The sequence below is a fragment of the Hemitrygon akajei genome, chromosome 29, assembly GCF_048418815.1.
Source record: "Hemitrygon akajei chromosome 29, sHemAka1.3, whole genome shotgun sequence".
Classification (NCBI taxonomy): domain Eukaryota; kingdom Metazoa; phylum Chordata; class Chondrichthyes; order Myliobatiformes; family Dasyatidae; genus Hemitrygon; species Hemitrygon akajei.
Genome location: NC_133152.1, coordinates 2,455,390 through 2,469,769, shown reverse-complemented (window position 1 = coordinate 2,469,769; position 14,380 = coordinate 2,455,390).

Below are 14,380 nucleotides of genomic sequence, written 5' to 3'. Positions count from 1 at the left end.
AATCCTGACAAAAGGTTTTGGCCCGAAACATCAACTGTTTACTCTTTTCCATGGATGCTCCCTGGCCTGCTGAGTTCCTCCAGCATTTTGTGTGTGTTACATAAATCATGAGATGTTTTATGTTTTTAAGTAGTTATATTGATATAAATTGTTGCTGTAATGTGTTACCATTCATCTCAGCTCTGCCATTCCAAAGCAGCTCCATCCCACAAGCCTGAGCTCTGCTGATTGGTTAGTGAGTCAGAACAGGACTGTTCAAAGTTGAGATGAGTAACGTTATCCATGCAGGTTCAATAACCTGATAGAATAACTGTTCCTGAACCTGGTGTTGCAGGAATCTAAGGCTCCTGTACTTTCTGCCAGATAGTTGTAGTGAGAAGAGTGCTTGGCATGGGTGGTGGGAGTTCCTTGATGATGGTTGCTGCCTTCTTCTGGCAGCCCAATGGTGGGGAGAGCTTTCCCTGTGATGGACTGGGCTGTATCCACCACTTTTTATAGACTTTTCTGTTTCTTGGCATTTCCATTTTCATACCAAGCCATGATGCAACCATTCAGGATACTCTCCACTGTGCATCTATAGAAGTCTGTCAGCGTTTTAAATGATGTGCTTTATCTATGTAAACTTCTAAAAAATTAGAGGCGCTGTGCTGCCTTCTGTATGACGGCACTTACATGTAGTTCCCAAGACAGATCTTCTGACATGGTAATGCCAAGGAATTTAAAGTTGGTAAAACTCTCCACTTCCAATCCCCTAATGGGGACTGGCTCATTGACCTTTGGTTTTTCCTCTTGTTGTCAATAATCAGCTATTTGGTTTTGCTAATGTTAAGTCAGAGGTTGTTGTTATCGCACCATTCAACCAGATTTTCAATCTCTCTTCTATGTGCGGATTTGGCCAACAACAGTGCTGTTGTGAGCAACCTTAAATATGACAATAGAGCTGTTCTTGGCCACGCAAGCAAAGGAATAAAGCAAGTAGAGCAAGGGGCTAAGCACACAGCCTAGTGTGTATTGGATATTTGCTTCCTGGGTCAGGGGACCTTTTCTTTTTTGCCAGCCTCAGCTTTCTAAACACAATAGCTGACACTTCTGGAGATCAAAGGGTTGCTTTTGAGTAAGATAAGCTTCCAACAAGTATCTTTGTTTAGCTTTTTTTGTCATAAATGGAAGTCATTCTTCAGTTTTTACTGTAAATGGCATGCAATAAGCAGTTTGATGTTGGAAGTCAGCTTTGAAAACAAATGCATTGTCAATAGAAATCAGAATATTGGTGTCTGCTCTCAGCTTATTGCACCTCAAGAGGTGCTGTATAAGACACTGTGTTATTTAATTTGGCCTGTTTCAAACAGGCAATGCTGACTAAGTTATTTAGTTTAAGGAGGTTTGTAGAGCTGATAAATAATATCACTTAGCATATCTGATGATTGATCTATTAATAAGTTGGAAGGTTCAGCTTCACATCATTAATTGTGGGTACTTGTGAACTATGTCTCCAAGAAACTTTAATACTGTTTGTGTAAGGGTATCTGAGGAAGTATCATATATGTATGAAGTCAACCAAGTGGCAGAAAAACAGTTTATATGTGGAGAACAGTTCAGGCATATTAGGAATGATTAAAGAACATCACGAAGAACACAGAAAGATGGGGTGCTAGAATCCATTCCTCTGGCTTCGATTTCTGTGATGGGTGAATCATACTTCTACAATGATTATAGGAACTGTACCTGTGTTTTGGAAATCTGTTGTGTTTTAGAAATTGTTTATAATTCAGAAATCTTTTTAAGATAGATGTTCCTCCATGTGTTTTAAATCTGTTTTATGAATTTTGTCTGGATTTAAATGTGCATCATTACAAATAAGTAAACTGTGTTTAAACTACATTTTTAGCTGGAAGTATCTCTTCCTTGGTAGGATGGGGCAAGGGGCCACCTCTCAAATACTGGGTATTGACAGCTAAACTCACCATGGAGGATAAACAGGGAAGTGAATGAGTTTTTGAAAATTGGGTAGCTGCACTATAACCTCCCTTTACTGAGGGTACTCATGGCCTTAAGGTCCTTGTTTGAGTTTAGACCTTCACAGTCAACAAATCCAATATCATCACGAGTGATGCATCTGTGCTGATGATGAGTAGTGAGGAGATGTTGCCAATTTGTCCTGACTGGAAGTGTGGAAATCAAGGATCCAGTTGCTTATTTATTGGTAACTTCCCTTCAATGCTTTCTCTTCCCTTGTAGGCTACCTTTGAATCTGTGTTCACCATCCTCTGAGAAAGGGCAGACAACTTTCTCCTCATGTTGCTTTTGGATCTTTGGGTGTCAACTGAAATCTGTTCTCTCTGTTCACCAGCTGTTGAGCTGTTGCTGTTTGGATGATTTACCACAGGCATGGTAACAATTAAAAACTATTGATTTAGTGAACACTGTTTCAGTGCTCTGGCACTGATACGAAGGTGTGGAGGATTGCCACATCTCAGAATGTCGTCTTTATTCCTGATGCCTTTTTAAAGAGTACCTCTCTTATTGAGGTCTCAGACACCTACCCTCACATCTCCCTGTGTGAATAATCACTGTGAAACTCTCTTTGATAATATTATGATTTGCTCTTCTGGAGGCATCTTGTTGTGTTTCTGTAAGGCTGGAGACTGCATGCTTCCAAGGATTGGGTAACAACTCATTCTGTGAGACAGGTGCTGGACAATATCTTTTTATCCACAAATCATTCTCATTAAGAATGAGTCTGGACAGTTTTCAGATTGAGTAGCATTCCAATCATTTCCATGTTTTGAAGTAGCAGATTATGTTGTATTAGGGTCTCAATTATTATTTTTCTTGCAGTGTGACTTTCTTTGGGCTTGCTTATATGCGTGTATAAGTGATTGTCTGTAAATGTTCTGTGGATTTTCAGCAAGCCTGAGATACCATGGCAACATACAATAAATCAAGACTGTCCCTGTTGTATCACAGGGTGCTCTTACAGAAAATATTCCCTTAGGTACTCAGCTTGAACCAGTTTTCAGTGTAAAGAAAACCTATGAGGCAGGTTCTTTGTTACAATGGGGTTTACTGCTGTTGTGCTTTACTGTTTTTTTCTTTCTTATGAATATCTAATAAAGCAGCTGTAACTGTAAGATTTATGCCTCATTCTTGACTTCCGAATAACATTCTGAAAAATATGAACTCCAGATGCAGCAATAATTTAAAGGCAATAGGACTTACTGTTGTAATTAAGGATTTCACTACCACAGTAATGTATTAAAATTTCCCAGCAGGATATTGTCCATTCTCCCATCTCATTGGCTCAGGCGTTCACCCTATACATCCCACACTAATTTAAGTTCCTAGCCTCCGTCCTGACCACCCCACCATGTTGATAATCTATTCCATACACCCACCGCTATGTTTTCTTCCATTGGCTTTCACTTGAGGTCAGTTATGTTAGCGTGCCAAAGAGCAATAGACAAAAGATTTTGGTTCAGAGTAGACTTAGTTTGGTCAGCTCAAAACTCCCTGATTGCCCTTGGCCATGAAGGGCAGATTCTCACTAAGGCAGATCACTGGTGATGGTGTATGATCTGTTCCCAGCTGCAATTCACCCCCTCCCACTCCCCCACCGCACAGTCCTGACCATAATTTGTGATCTTTGGAGGAACTGCCAAATTTCATCTCCCATTCCTTGATTCAATGAACTTTCTTTGAAGTCTGGATTCTGAACTCAGGGATCAGAGGTCATGAAGAAATATGGGAAATACAGAAAATGGGGGCAGGAGACAGACATTCAGCCCTTTGAAACTGCCCCATCTTTCACTAAAATCATGGCTGATCCTCCTAATCCAATCCCCTGTTCCAGCTTCCTCCCTACATCCCTGATCTCTCCGGCCCACGAACCATATTGATCTCCTCTTTGAACAAATTTTGAGACCGAGAATTCCAGTCTCACCACTGAAATTATCGAGATTGTGGAATTCTCACCAATTCCACAACTGAGAGAAGTTTCTCCTTATCTCAGTCTGGCATGGATTATCCTGGTGCTGGAATTCCAACATTGGGAACATCTTTCCTGCACCTCATCCCTCCAGGCACTGCTGGGTTTGTATGGTTGCCCTGGTGCTGGACATCCCTGCTAGTCCTGTTAGGTTTGTATGATACCCCTGATGGGCCTGAATATTGCTGGGCCAAGTGTTCTCATTGAAAGCTTTGGATGGGTAATGCAATTTCCAATGGATGTCATAAGAGAATGTAGGAAAGATAATTGAAATTTCAATCCCTGCTTCATTTTGAATGAACCCATTTTTTCCTCTCTCCTGAGATGCTGCCTGACTGGCTGGACATTGTCCTCTAATTCAGGTTTACAGATGACTGTGGTATCTGTCCCACAGACCCAGATGTTTGTTTATCCCCTTTTCCAGACAGATTCACTGCCATGAGAAAGCCTCTACCACTGTTGCCGGCAGCCCATTCCATGCACCCATCACTACCACTCTCTACATAAAAAACTTACCCCTGACATCTCCTCTGTACCTGCTCCCAAGCACCTTAAACCTGTGTCCTCTTATGGCAACCATTTCTGCCCTGGGAAAAATCCTCTGATTATCCACACAATCAATGCCTCTCATAATCTTATACACCTCTAACAGGTCACTTCTCATCCTCCATCGCTCCAAGGAGAAAAGGCCAAGTTCACTCAACCTGTTTTCATAAGGCATGTTCCCCAATCCAGGCAACAACCTTGTAAATCTCCTCTGCATCATTTCTATGGTTTCCACATCCTTCCTGTAGTGAGGCGACCAGAAATCAGCACAGTACTCCAAGTGGGGTCTGACCAGAGTCCTATATAGCTGCAACATTACCTCTCGGCTCCTAAATTCAATTCCATGATTGATGAAAGCCAGTACACCATGTGCCTTCTTAACCACAGAGTCAACCTGTGCAGCTGCTTTGAGCATCCTATGGACTCAGACCCCAAGATCCTTCTGATCCTCCACACTGCCAAGAGTCTGACCATTAATACTATATTATGCCATCATATTTGACCTACCAAAATGAACCACCCCACACTTATCTGGGTTTAAAGATCCTGCTTTCTCTGCTACGCTCTCTGCCAGAGAAAGCAGGACCTCCCAGTGGTCACACATTTTAATTCCACGTCCCATTCCCATTCTGATATGTCTATCCATGGCCTCGTCTACTGTCAAGATGAAGCCACACTCAGTTTGGAGGAACAACACCTTATATTCTGTCTGGGTAGCCTCCAACCTGATGGCATGAACATTGGTTTCTCTAAATTCCGCTATTGCCCCTCCTCCCCTTCTTACCCCATCCCTGACATATTTAGTTGTTTGTTTTTTTTCTCTCGCTCTGCCCATCACTCTACCTGTTCTCCATCTCCCTCTGGTGCTCTATGGTGAGAAGGCTGGTATATGGGAATGAGTGGGATCTGGGATAAGCCATGATGGAATGGAGGAGCAAACTCAATGGGCTGAATGACCTAAATCTGCTTCTATGTATATAGTCTTATGGTTTTATGGTATGTTGCATCCGAAGTGCCAGGATAAGGAATGTCTAGGATTCTGTCCTCAGCAGAATCAGGGCAAGGTGAACAGCCTCAAGTCATGTCCATATTGGTAACCAGTGACATAAGAAAGAAAAGGGATGAGGTCCTGGTGAGAGAATAATGGGAGTGGGGTAGAAAGCAGAAAAGCAGTATCTCAAGGGTAGCGATCTTTGGATTGGTGCCTGCACCATGCACCATTGAGGGTGATCTGACAGAAGAATGCACAGCTGAGGAATTGGTGCATGGAGTAAGGTTTCAAATCTCTAAATTATTGGGATTTCTTATGGGGAAGGTATGACCTGAACATAAAGAATAGGTTACACTTGAACCTGAAGGGGACTAATATCCTTATTGGAAGGTTTGCTAGACCTGTTTGGGGGGGGGGGGGTTAAAATAATTTGGCAGGGGATAGGAACCAGATCAATAGAGAAGAGGATGGTGCAGATAGTAAGCAAGTAGATGCAGCAGGGAGTGAGACTGCGAGGAAGGGTAGGCAGTTGACAGGTCAGAATTACAGCCTGTGGGATGGGAAGTATGTCCTTAAACTAAATAGAGTAGAAGGAATAAAGGCATAGACTATTTTCTGAATGGATAGCAAATTCAGAACTAGAAGTGCAAAGGGAGGCAAGAGAATGGGGTTGAAAGGGACAATAAATCAGCCATAATCAAATAGTGGAGCAGATTTGATGGGCCAGATGGCCTAATTCTTCAACTATATCTTACCGTCTGTGACGTCATCTTAAGGTTTATTCAATATGGACTGTTCCTTTAAAAAGAGAGTGTGTGTACAGATTCAGAGATAACAGCCCGTGATTGCATTGTTACAGCAGGGCAGAGCTATATGATTGACAGCTGGTGTTCAGCATGTTTGGGATATATACAAGGTCAACTGGCTTTTCAGACAGACACACAGGAGACACGGAAGAAATAGGCATTGGTTGAGCTTTGTGTGCCCGCAAAAGTGTGGGTTTTGCTCACAGTGTGGAAATGGGGTGACCGGTGGGAAGCTATTGGTGTGTTTAACCCTTGCCTGGGTTGATAGCTTTACCGCATGAAGATGGTCCCTTTTGTGGGGTCACAGTCGGTGACTTCAACAGGATTTCAGAGGATGACATGGAAGAATCGACGGCATCGGCTTACTTGGAAAACAAATCACCTCTCTCTCGCTCCTCAAATCTACTCAACTCAATATCATGAACGGAACTGACTTCATTACTACATTGTAAGACTGTATCATTTACCACCTAATCTTGAAGAGGTTTGGGGTTTTATATTTACACACTTATATATGCATAAAATCTGCTAACCGGTTTGATTTATCTGGTTTTAGTACTAGATTATGTAGATAAATATATAGTGTTTTGTTTATAGTAAAACCAGGCTCCAGGTGTGTTCCATTTCTGCTGGTTCTTTTAACCCATTACGGGGTACACGACAAAATTGGGGGCTCATCCGGGATTAAAACAAATTGGTGGCAGCCATTCTAAAATTTGTTGGAAGCTTAACTGAGTGTTTAATGGTAGATCTGATTGGGAAAAATAGTGGAGGATAAGCAGAAATGGAGTTCAAGGTTAGTAATTTTGGGGCAGAACCAACCCGAGGCATTGGATGATGGTACGAGGGATGTGCTGTTGGGAACTGCTCAAAAGTTAAAAGTTAATATGACTGCTGGAATGAAGAAGGCTCAGATGCAGATGCTAATATCAGAGTACTATATATATAAGGGAACGTTCAAAGAGGATGTGTTAGAAATGTTTGCTGAAGGTAAAGTATTTACTGAGGCTGAGCTTCAGCTTCAGGTAGCAAAAATGAAGTGTGAGCATGAGTTGCAAGCAAAACAGCTCGAGGCTATTGAAGCAGAAAAGTAGAGGCAGTATGATGCTAGGGAGGCAGATAAGCAGAGAGAGTTCGAGAGGATGAGAGTGCAGCAAAGAGGTCCAGTGGCAGACCTTGGTGGGTTTAGTGACAGTCAAGAAATTAAGTTGGTACCTCCATTTGATGAAGCAGAAGTTGATAAGTACTTCCTGCATTTTGAAAAAGTGGCCTGGAATCGGCAGTGGCCGAGGGACCAGTGGGCTGTTTTACTACAAAGTGTGATTAATACGCTCAGCAAACATATTCTGCTCTGACACTTGAAAAGGCAGATATTTATGACACAGTAAAAGAAGCTGTGCTTAAGGCTTCTGGAGGTGTATAGACCAAAGTTTCGAGATTTGAGGAAGTCTTGGAGCCAAACTTATGTGGAATTCCCATACAAAACAGGTGTACTTCAATTGTTGGTGTACCTTGAGAGGGACAGATGAGAATATTAACAACTTAAAACAGTTGATTTTGGTGGAAGAGTTTTAAAAACTGTGTCTCTGGTGACATAAGGACATACTTAGGGGAGAAAGGGGCTGCGACCCTCTCCACGGCTGCTAGGTTAGCAGATGAGTATGCCTTAACCCCTAAGGTTAAGTTTGTCCTAAGTAAGAGCTACCAAAAGAGTAACAGAGATAACAGGGATAACCCACAGGTTAAACCAGAAAGTTGGGAACTAGTGACAAAAGTAAGGAGGAAGGAATGCAGTCAAATGGAAAGTTTTCCAGTTTTACATGTCACTTTTGTAAGAAGCCTGGTCTTGTGGTGGCTAATTGTTTTGCTCTGAAAAGAGTAAAAGGAAAAGAAGAGATGACAATTCCAAATGCTCGTGTTCAGTCGGTTGAAACACTGCTAAGGAAGCAGGGGTCTGATCAAGTGCAAGAAGGATTTGAGCAGTTTATCTTGAATGGGTTTGTGTCTGTAAAAGAGGGGTCAATCCTGGTTCCAGTGAGAATCTGGTGAGCTTTTCAGTCACTAATATTGGACAGTGTTTTGGAATTCGGTGATGAGACAAAAGCTGACGAAGTAAATACTATCAAAAGTATTGGAAAGGGGATTGAGTCCATTTGCATAAGGTAATTTTGAAATGCGAATTGGTATCATGACCTGATAAGATAGGGTACGATCTGAATTACCGATAGACAATGTTGAAGGAAGCCAAAAGCAAAGTTAGCATTCACTCTGAGAAGACTAGAATATAAAAACAAGAATGTAATGCTAAAGCTTTACAAGGCACTGATGAGACCTCATTTGGAGTATTGTGAGCAGTTTTGAGCCACTTATCTAAGAAAGGATGTGCTGACATTGGGAAGGGTTCAAAGAAGATTGAGACCTAGTCACTGGATATATTTAAAGCAGAGGTTGGTAGGTTCTTAATTAGGAAGGACATCAAAGAGAAGGCTGGAGAATGGGGTTGAGAGAGATAATAATTCAGCCATGATGCAATGACAGAGCTAACTCAATAGGCCCAATGGCCTAATTCTGTTCCTATGTCTTATGGTCTAAATGCAGATAACAGTTTCTGAGACATATATGCAGCAGCCTACTTTATCCCCAGCAGTCCCTTAGTCAATATACTGACTTATATATGGGTCTGAACACAGACCTCTATACAGTCCTGTATACAAACCAACATGTGGACAATTGTACACCTGTATACTGACCTGTGCACAGACGTGTAAATTGGTCTATTCTGTAAGCTAGGCACTGATGAATCTTAGTGATGCTTTGCGAGCAGCTTAAAACTAAATATACTTCTTTTGAGCTACTTTTGAAGCCTGTAATTTCCCTTTAAGTTACCTACTTTTGAACTATCTTAACAAATGTGATCCTCTGAAGAACTTGCTGTTAACTCTCAAGATAGATAGATAGATAGATACTTTATTCATCCCCATGGGGAAATTCAACTTTTTTCCAATGTCCCATACACTTGTTGTAGCAAAACTAATTACATACAATACTTAACTCAGTAAAAAAAAAGAATGCAGGAATGCAGGTATGGCAGCTTTAATCAGGCTTGTTGAAGAAATCTCTGCCCAAATATTATCAAGACATCACCTTGCAGCACAAGGGGTTCTAACACACTCGAGCACTTTCATAAGGCCATGATATAGGAGTAGAATTAGGCCATTTGGCCCATTGAGTCTGCTCTGACATTTCATCATGCCTAATTCATTTCCCTCTCAGCCCCAATCTCCTGCCTTCTCCCCGTATCCCTTCATGCCCTGACTAATTAAGAATCTATCAACTCTACTTTAAATATACCCAATGACTTGGCCTCCACAGCCACCTGTTCAACAAATTCTACATTCACTACTCCTTGGCTAAAGGAATTCCTCCCCATCTCCTTTCTAAATGGATATCCCTCTATTCTAAGGCTGCGTCCTCTGGTCTTAACCACTCCATATCCTCTCCATATCTGCTCTGTCGAGGTTATGCCATGATATGGAATGCCTACCATTCAATCCCTAGATGACATTTTGAGAAATGGCTGTCCTCCCCCTACCTGCATACAGAAGAGCAAGACTCAAGAGGTATGGACAACAAGGCAGTGATTTGGGAGGCAGAGGAATGGCTACAAAATTGCTTCAGGCCAGTGGACTGGGCTTGTTCAAGGACTTATCAGAGGACAGCTGTCATGGACTTTATAGAAACAGTCATAGATGAGTCCCCATAAAATCATTGAGAATCTTTCCCAACCAGAAGCTCTGGATGAACCACGAGATCTGCAATCATCTGAAAGCCAGATCAGTGGCGCTCAGGTCTGGTGACCAAGTAAAATACAAATCGTCCAGGTACAACCTCCAGAAATGTTCCTCACATGTGAAGTGGCAATTCAGGATGTAACCTGAATCACTGAAGGTTGCTCAGCAGCTGTGGTGGATCTTGAAAACTATCACCTCCTACAAAGTGAAATCAAGTGACACAGGTGACAACAAAGCTTCGCTCTCATATGAGCTCAAAGCCTTTAATGCTCACTTCCACCATTAAAACATGGAGGCACCTTCACGAATTCCCACAGCCCCAAGGACCCTGTGATTTCAGTCACTGAGGCCAACATGAGGGTTGGTTCAAGATTGTGAACCAATGGAAAGCATCCAGTTCAGACAGGGTAGCAGGCCAAGTACTTACCCCTGAGCTGATCAACTGGCTGGAGTGTTCACTGATATCTTTACCTCTCATTTTGGCAGTCTTAGGTAACCAAGCAGGTGATCTTCAATCAGGTTTCACTTATACCAGTGCCTCAATGACTCTCATCCATTAGCTCTCACATCCACAGTGATAAAGTGCTATGAGAGGTTGTTAATGAAACATATCAACTCTAAACTGAGAAGCATCTTGGATCCATTCCAGTTTGCCTACCATCACAACAATTCAACAGCAGATGCCATTTCACAGGCTCTTCGCTCAACTCTGGAACATCTGAACAGTGAAGGTTCATACATCAGGTTGCTCTTCATAACTACAGCTCAGTATTCAAACCTATCAACTCCTCAAAGCTAATCAATAAACTTCAGGACCGTGGCTTCAATACCTCCTTATGCAATTGGATACTTGACTTTCCCATTTGTAGACCCCCGTGAGGTTGGATTGGCAACAACATTTCCTCCACAATCACCATCAGCATAGGTGCAGCACAAAGCTGTTGCTTAGCCCCAGGCTCTACTCGCTTTACACCTATGACTGTGAGGCTCAACGCAGCTCCAATGCCATATTTCAGTTTACTGACAATCACGCTGTTGTAAGCCAAACCAAAGGTGGTGATGAATCAGCAGACAAGAGGGAGATTGAAAATCTCGCTAGACGGCACCTGTCACAATGTCAGCAAGACCAAGGTGGAGGAGACCAGATGGCCATGAGCCTGTCCTCATGGGGGAATCAGGTGGAGAGGGTCGTAAACTTTAAATTCCTCGGTCTTATCATCTCAGAGGATCTGACCTGGGTAAGTGCCATTACAAAGAAAACACAGCAACGGTACTACTTTTGTGGAAGTTTGCAAAGATTCAGCATATCATCATAAATTTTGGCAAGCTTCTATAGATTTGCAGGGGGTGAGTCTATTTATTTATTTAGCAAGACAATGCTCTTCAAGGCTCTTCAAGCCCTTTGAGCCAGCTAACCTGACAAACCCGATAACCCTAACCTAATCACAGGATAATTTACAATGACCAATTAACCTAACCAGTATGTCTTTGGACCACAGGAAGAAGCAGAGGAGCCAGAGAAAACCCATGTATTCCACGGGGAGGATGTACAGAGACTCCTTACAGAATGGCAGCAGAATTGAACTCCAAACTCTGGAATGCCCTGAGGTGTAATAGCATTGTGCCAACCGCTATACTATCATGGTGCCCATTGACTGATATTGACTGCTCTGGTCATGGCCTGCTATGGAGATACTAATGCCTTTGAATGGAAAAGCCTACAAAAGTAGTGGATACAGCCCAGTCCATCACAGATAAAGCCCTCATCACCATTCAGCACAGCTAAGGAAAGCAGCATCTATTGTTAAGAACCCACACCAAACGGGGCATGATTGCTTCTCCTTGCTGCCATCAGGAAAGAGGTACAGGAGCCTCAAGATTCACAGGAAGAGATATTATCCATCAGTGAACTGTTCCCACAACCTGCTTTCATGGATTCTACATCTCATGTTCTCCATACTTACTGCTTACTCAATACTTATTATTCTCTTTTTGTTCTTGCACAGTTTGTTGTCTTTGGCACATTGATGTCTTGTTGGGTGTGGTCTTCCATTGATTCTGTTGTGTTTCTTTGTATTTATTGTGATTGCCCACAAGAAAATGAATCTCAGGGTTGTATATGGTGAGATACACATACTTCGATAACAAATTTACTCTGAACTTTGAATCTGATTCAGATTTATTTATCATATGCACATTGAAACAAATATGTCATTTGCATTAACAACCAACACACCTAGGGATGTGCTGGGGCAGCCTGCAAGTGTCGCCAAAATTTTGGCACCAATATAATATGCCCAGGAAAACCAGACAGAAGATGGAAAGCAGAATACAATAAGCAACAAAAAAAAAACCCAGCAGGAAATGGCCCTTTTTCTCCCTCCCACCCATACACAGACAACTCTAACTTCAGGATGCATCTCCAGTCTCTATATTCTAGACTTTAATCACCAGGCTTCAACATATGGACCTTTGATCAACCTTTGAGATTCAATCTTTGGTATCAACCCCCAGACTATCTGATTATGGGACCCCAGTCTCCAGGCTCAAACAAATGTTGCACCAACTGAGCGGACTTCCTGCTTCCTGGAGGCTGATCTGGAACAGCCTGATGTTCATGAATGTCCTTCACCACATATCTATGTCACTGCCTTTAGAGTATGGAGCAGGGCCCTAGAATCCAGATGTCCTTCATCACCCATCCACATCACTGGACTTTTAACAGAACGTGGAGCAGAGATCTAACATCTAGCTCTGTCACAACCCTGTCCCCAGACCCTAATATAAACCCTTAACTCTCCAATATCACTATCCTTATGTCATAAGGCAGGTGTTGAATCAGGACCCAAATGCAGGACGCAGACACTGTAGTACTAGAAACTGGGCAGGACGAGGGACTGGGAACAAGGAGCCTGGGGTGGACTCCGAGCCCGAGACTGGACAAGGACCCATTTCCTGGGTCTTGCCTCCAGCTCAGACCCCCAAACTCAGGCGAGAACGTGACAAGGCTTGGCTAGGGACTTGGGGTCTTGAGGCTTGGGTCCAGGCTTGAGGGTCAAGGCTTGGGTTTAGAGGCTGCGGTCCTGGAGCTTGGGGAACTCAGAGGCTGGAGCTAGGGGCAGACTAGGAACTTTACATCAACATGGAGCTGGGGCTTATCCTCCAACAAGCCAGGACTCATCTTTGACAGGATACTGACATGAGACAGGACAGTACACAGACAGAGCCAGGACTTATCCACCAACAAGCCAGGACTCTTCTATAACTCCACACTAAGGTGGGGCAGGAACATCCATCAGGTAACAGCAGAACAGCCTGACCTACCCCACAGAGGCAAGGACAGGAAGAGACAAAAAACAAAGAACAGACAGTTCCATCTCTGCACTGGGGTAGCTCCGAGTAGCCGTTACAGCCAGCAACCTTGGCTGGCTACAGAAACAACCAGATCCCCACCTAGCTCAGAGTGGCTGACAGCCACCCAGTTGGCCCAGGAAACAGTTGAATCCCTACCACAATGACAGCTCTGACTACTGCCAGCAAAGCTCCCAGAAGCCATGGTTCTCCAACACAGCCCCAAGGATGGCAATAACCCATTCTAGCCTCCCACCAGCCATCTGTGTCTCAAGACAACCCCCCAAACCACACTCAATGCCAGGGCCACTTATATTCCTAATTACAACATGAGCCTTAGGTGTTTCTAGTTAAGTCCAACTAGACCGCAAGGGACCGCTGCAAAACCCGGAGTCCGGAGTCCGCGGACCGGACAACGGACTTCGGACTGAACTATCACACCTTAAATCCTAACCTGACCCCTAACTCCTCTCTCTGTCTCCAAAATCATCCCAAAAAACTTAAGAAACAACTAACTCCGATGGAGACCGCAGCTTGGTTCCATATTGACAACAGTTAATTTGGCCGGTGGTAATCTCCTAATGTTCACAATTTGTGTGCAGTATGGCATGGCATTATTTTCTATGAACTCCATGAATTTGCAAGGTTTCTTAAAATGGTGCCACTGATGCCAGTCATTTGATCCACCATGCTTGTCCAGGGCTCTAAGTGTTTATCTTTTAACAATATGTATTTCTGGTAATTATGATGGAGAGTGGTGCTGTTCAAAAAGCCTTCATTGTCACAACAAAGAACCAGCAAAACAATTCAAGCTTGTTACCAACTCCCTTCACATGATGAGGAATTTCCTGATGACTGAGTTTAAGCTGTGCTTCTAAAAACATCATTGGCTTGTAAAAACTGTGCCAAA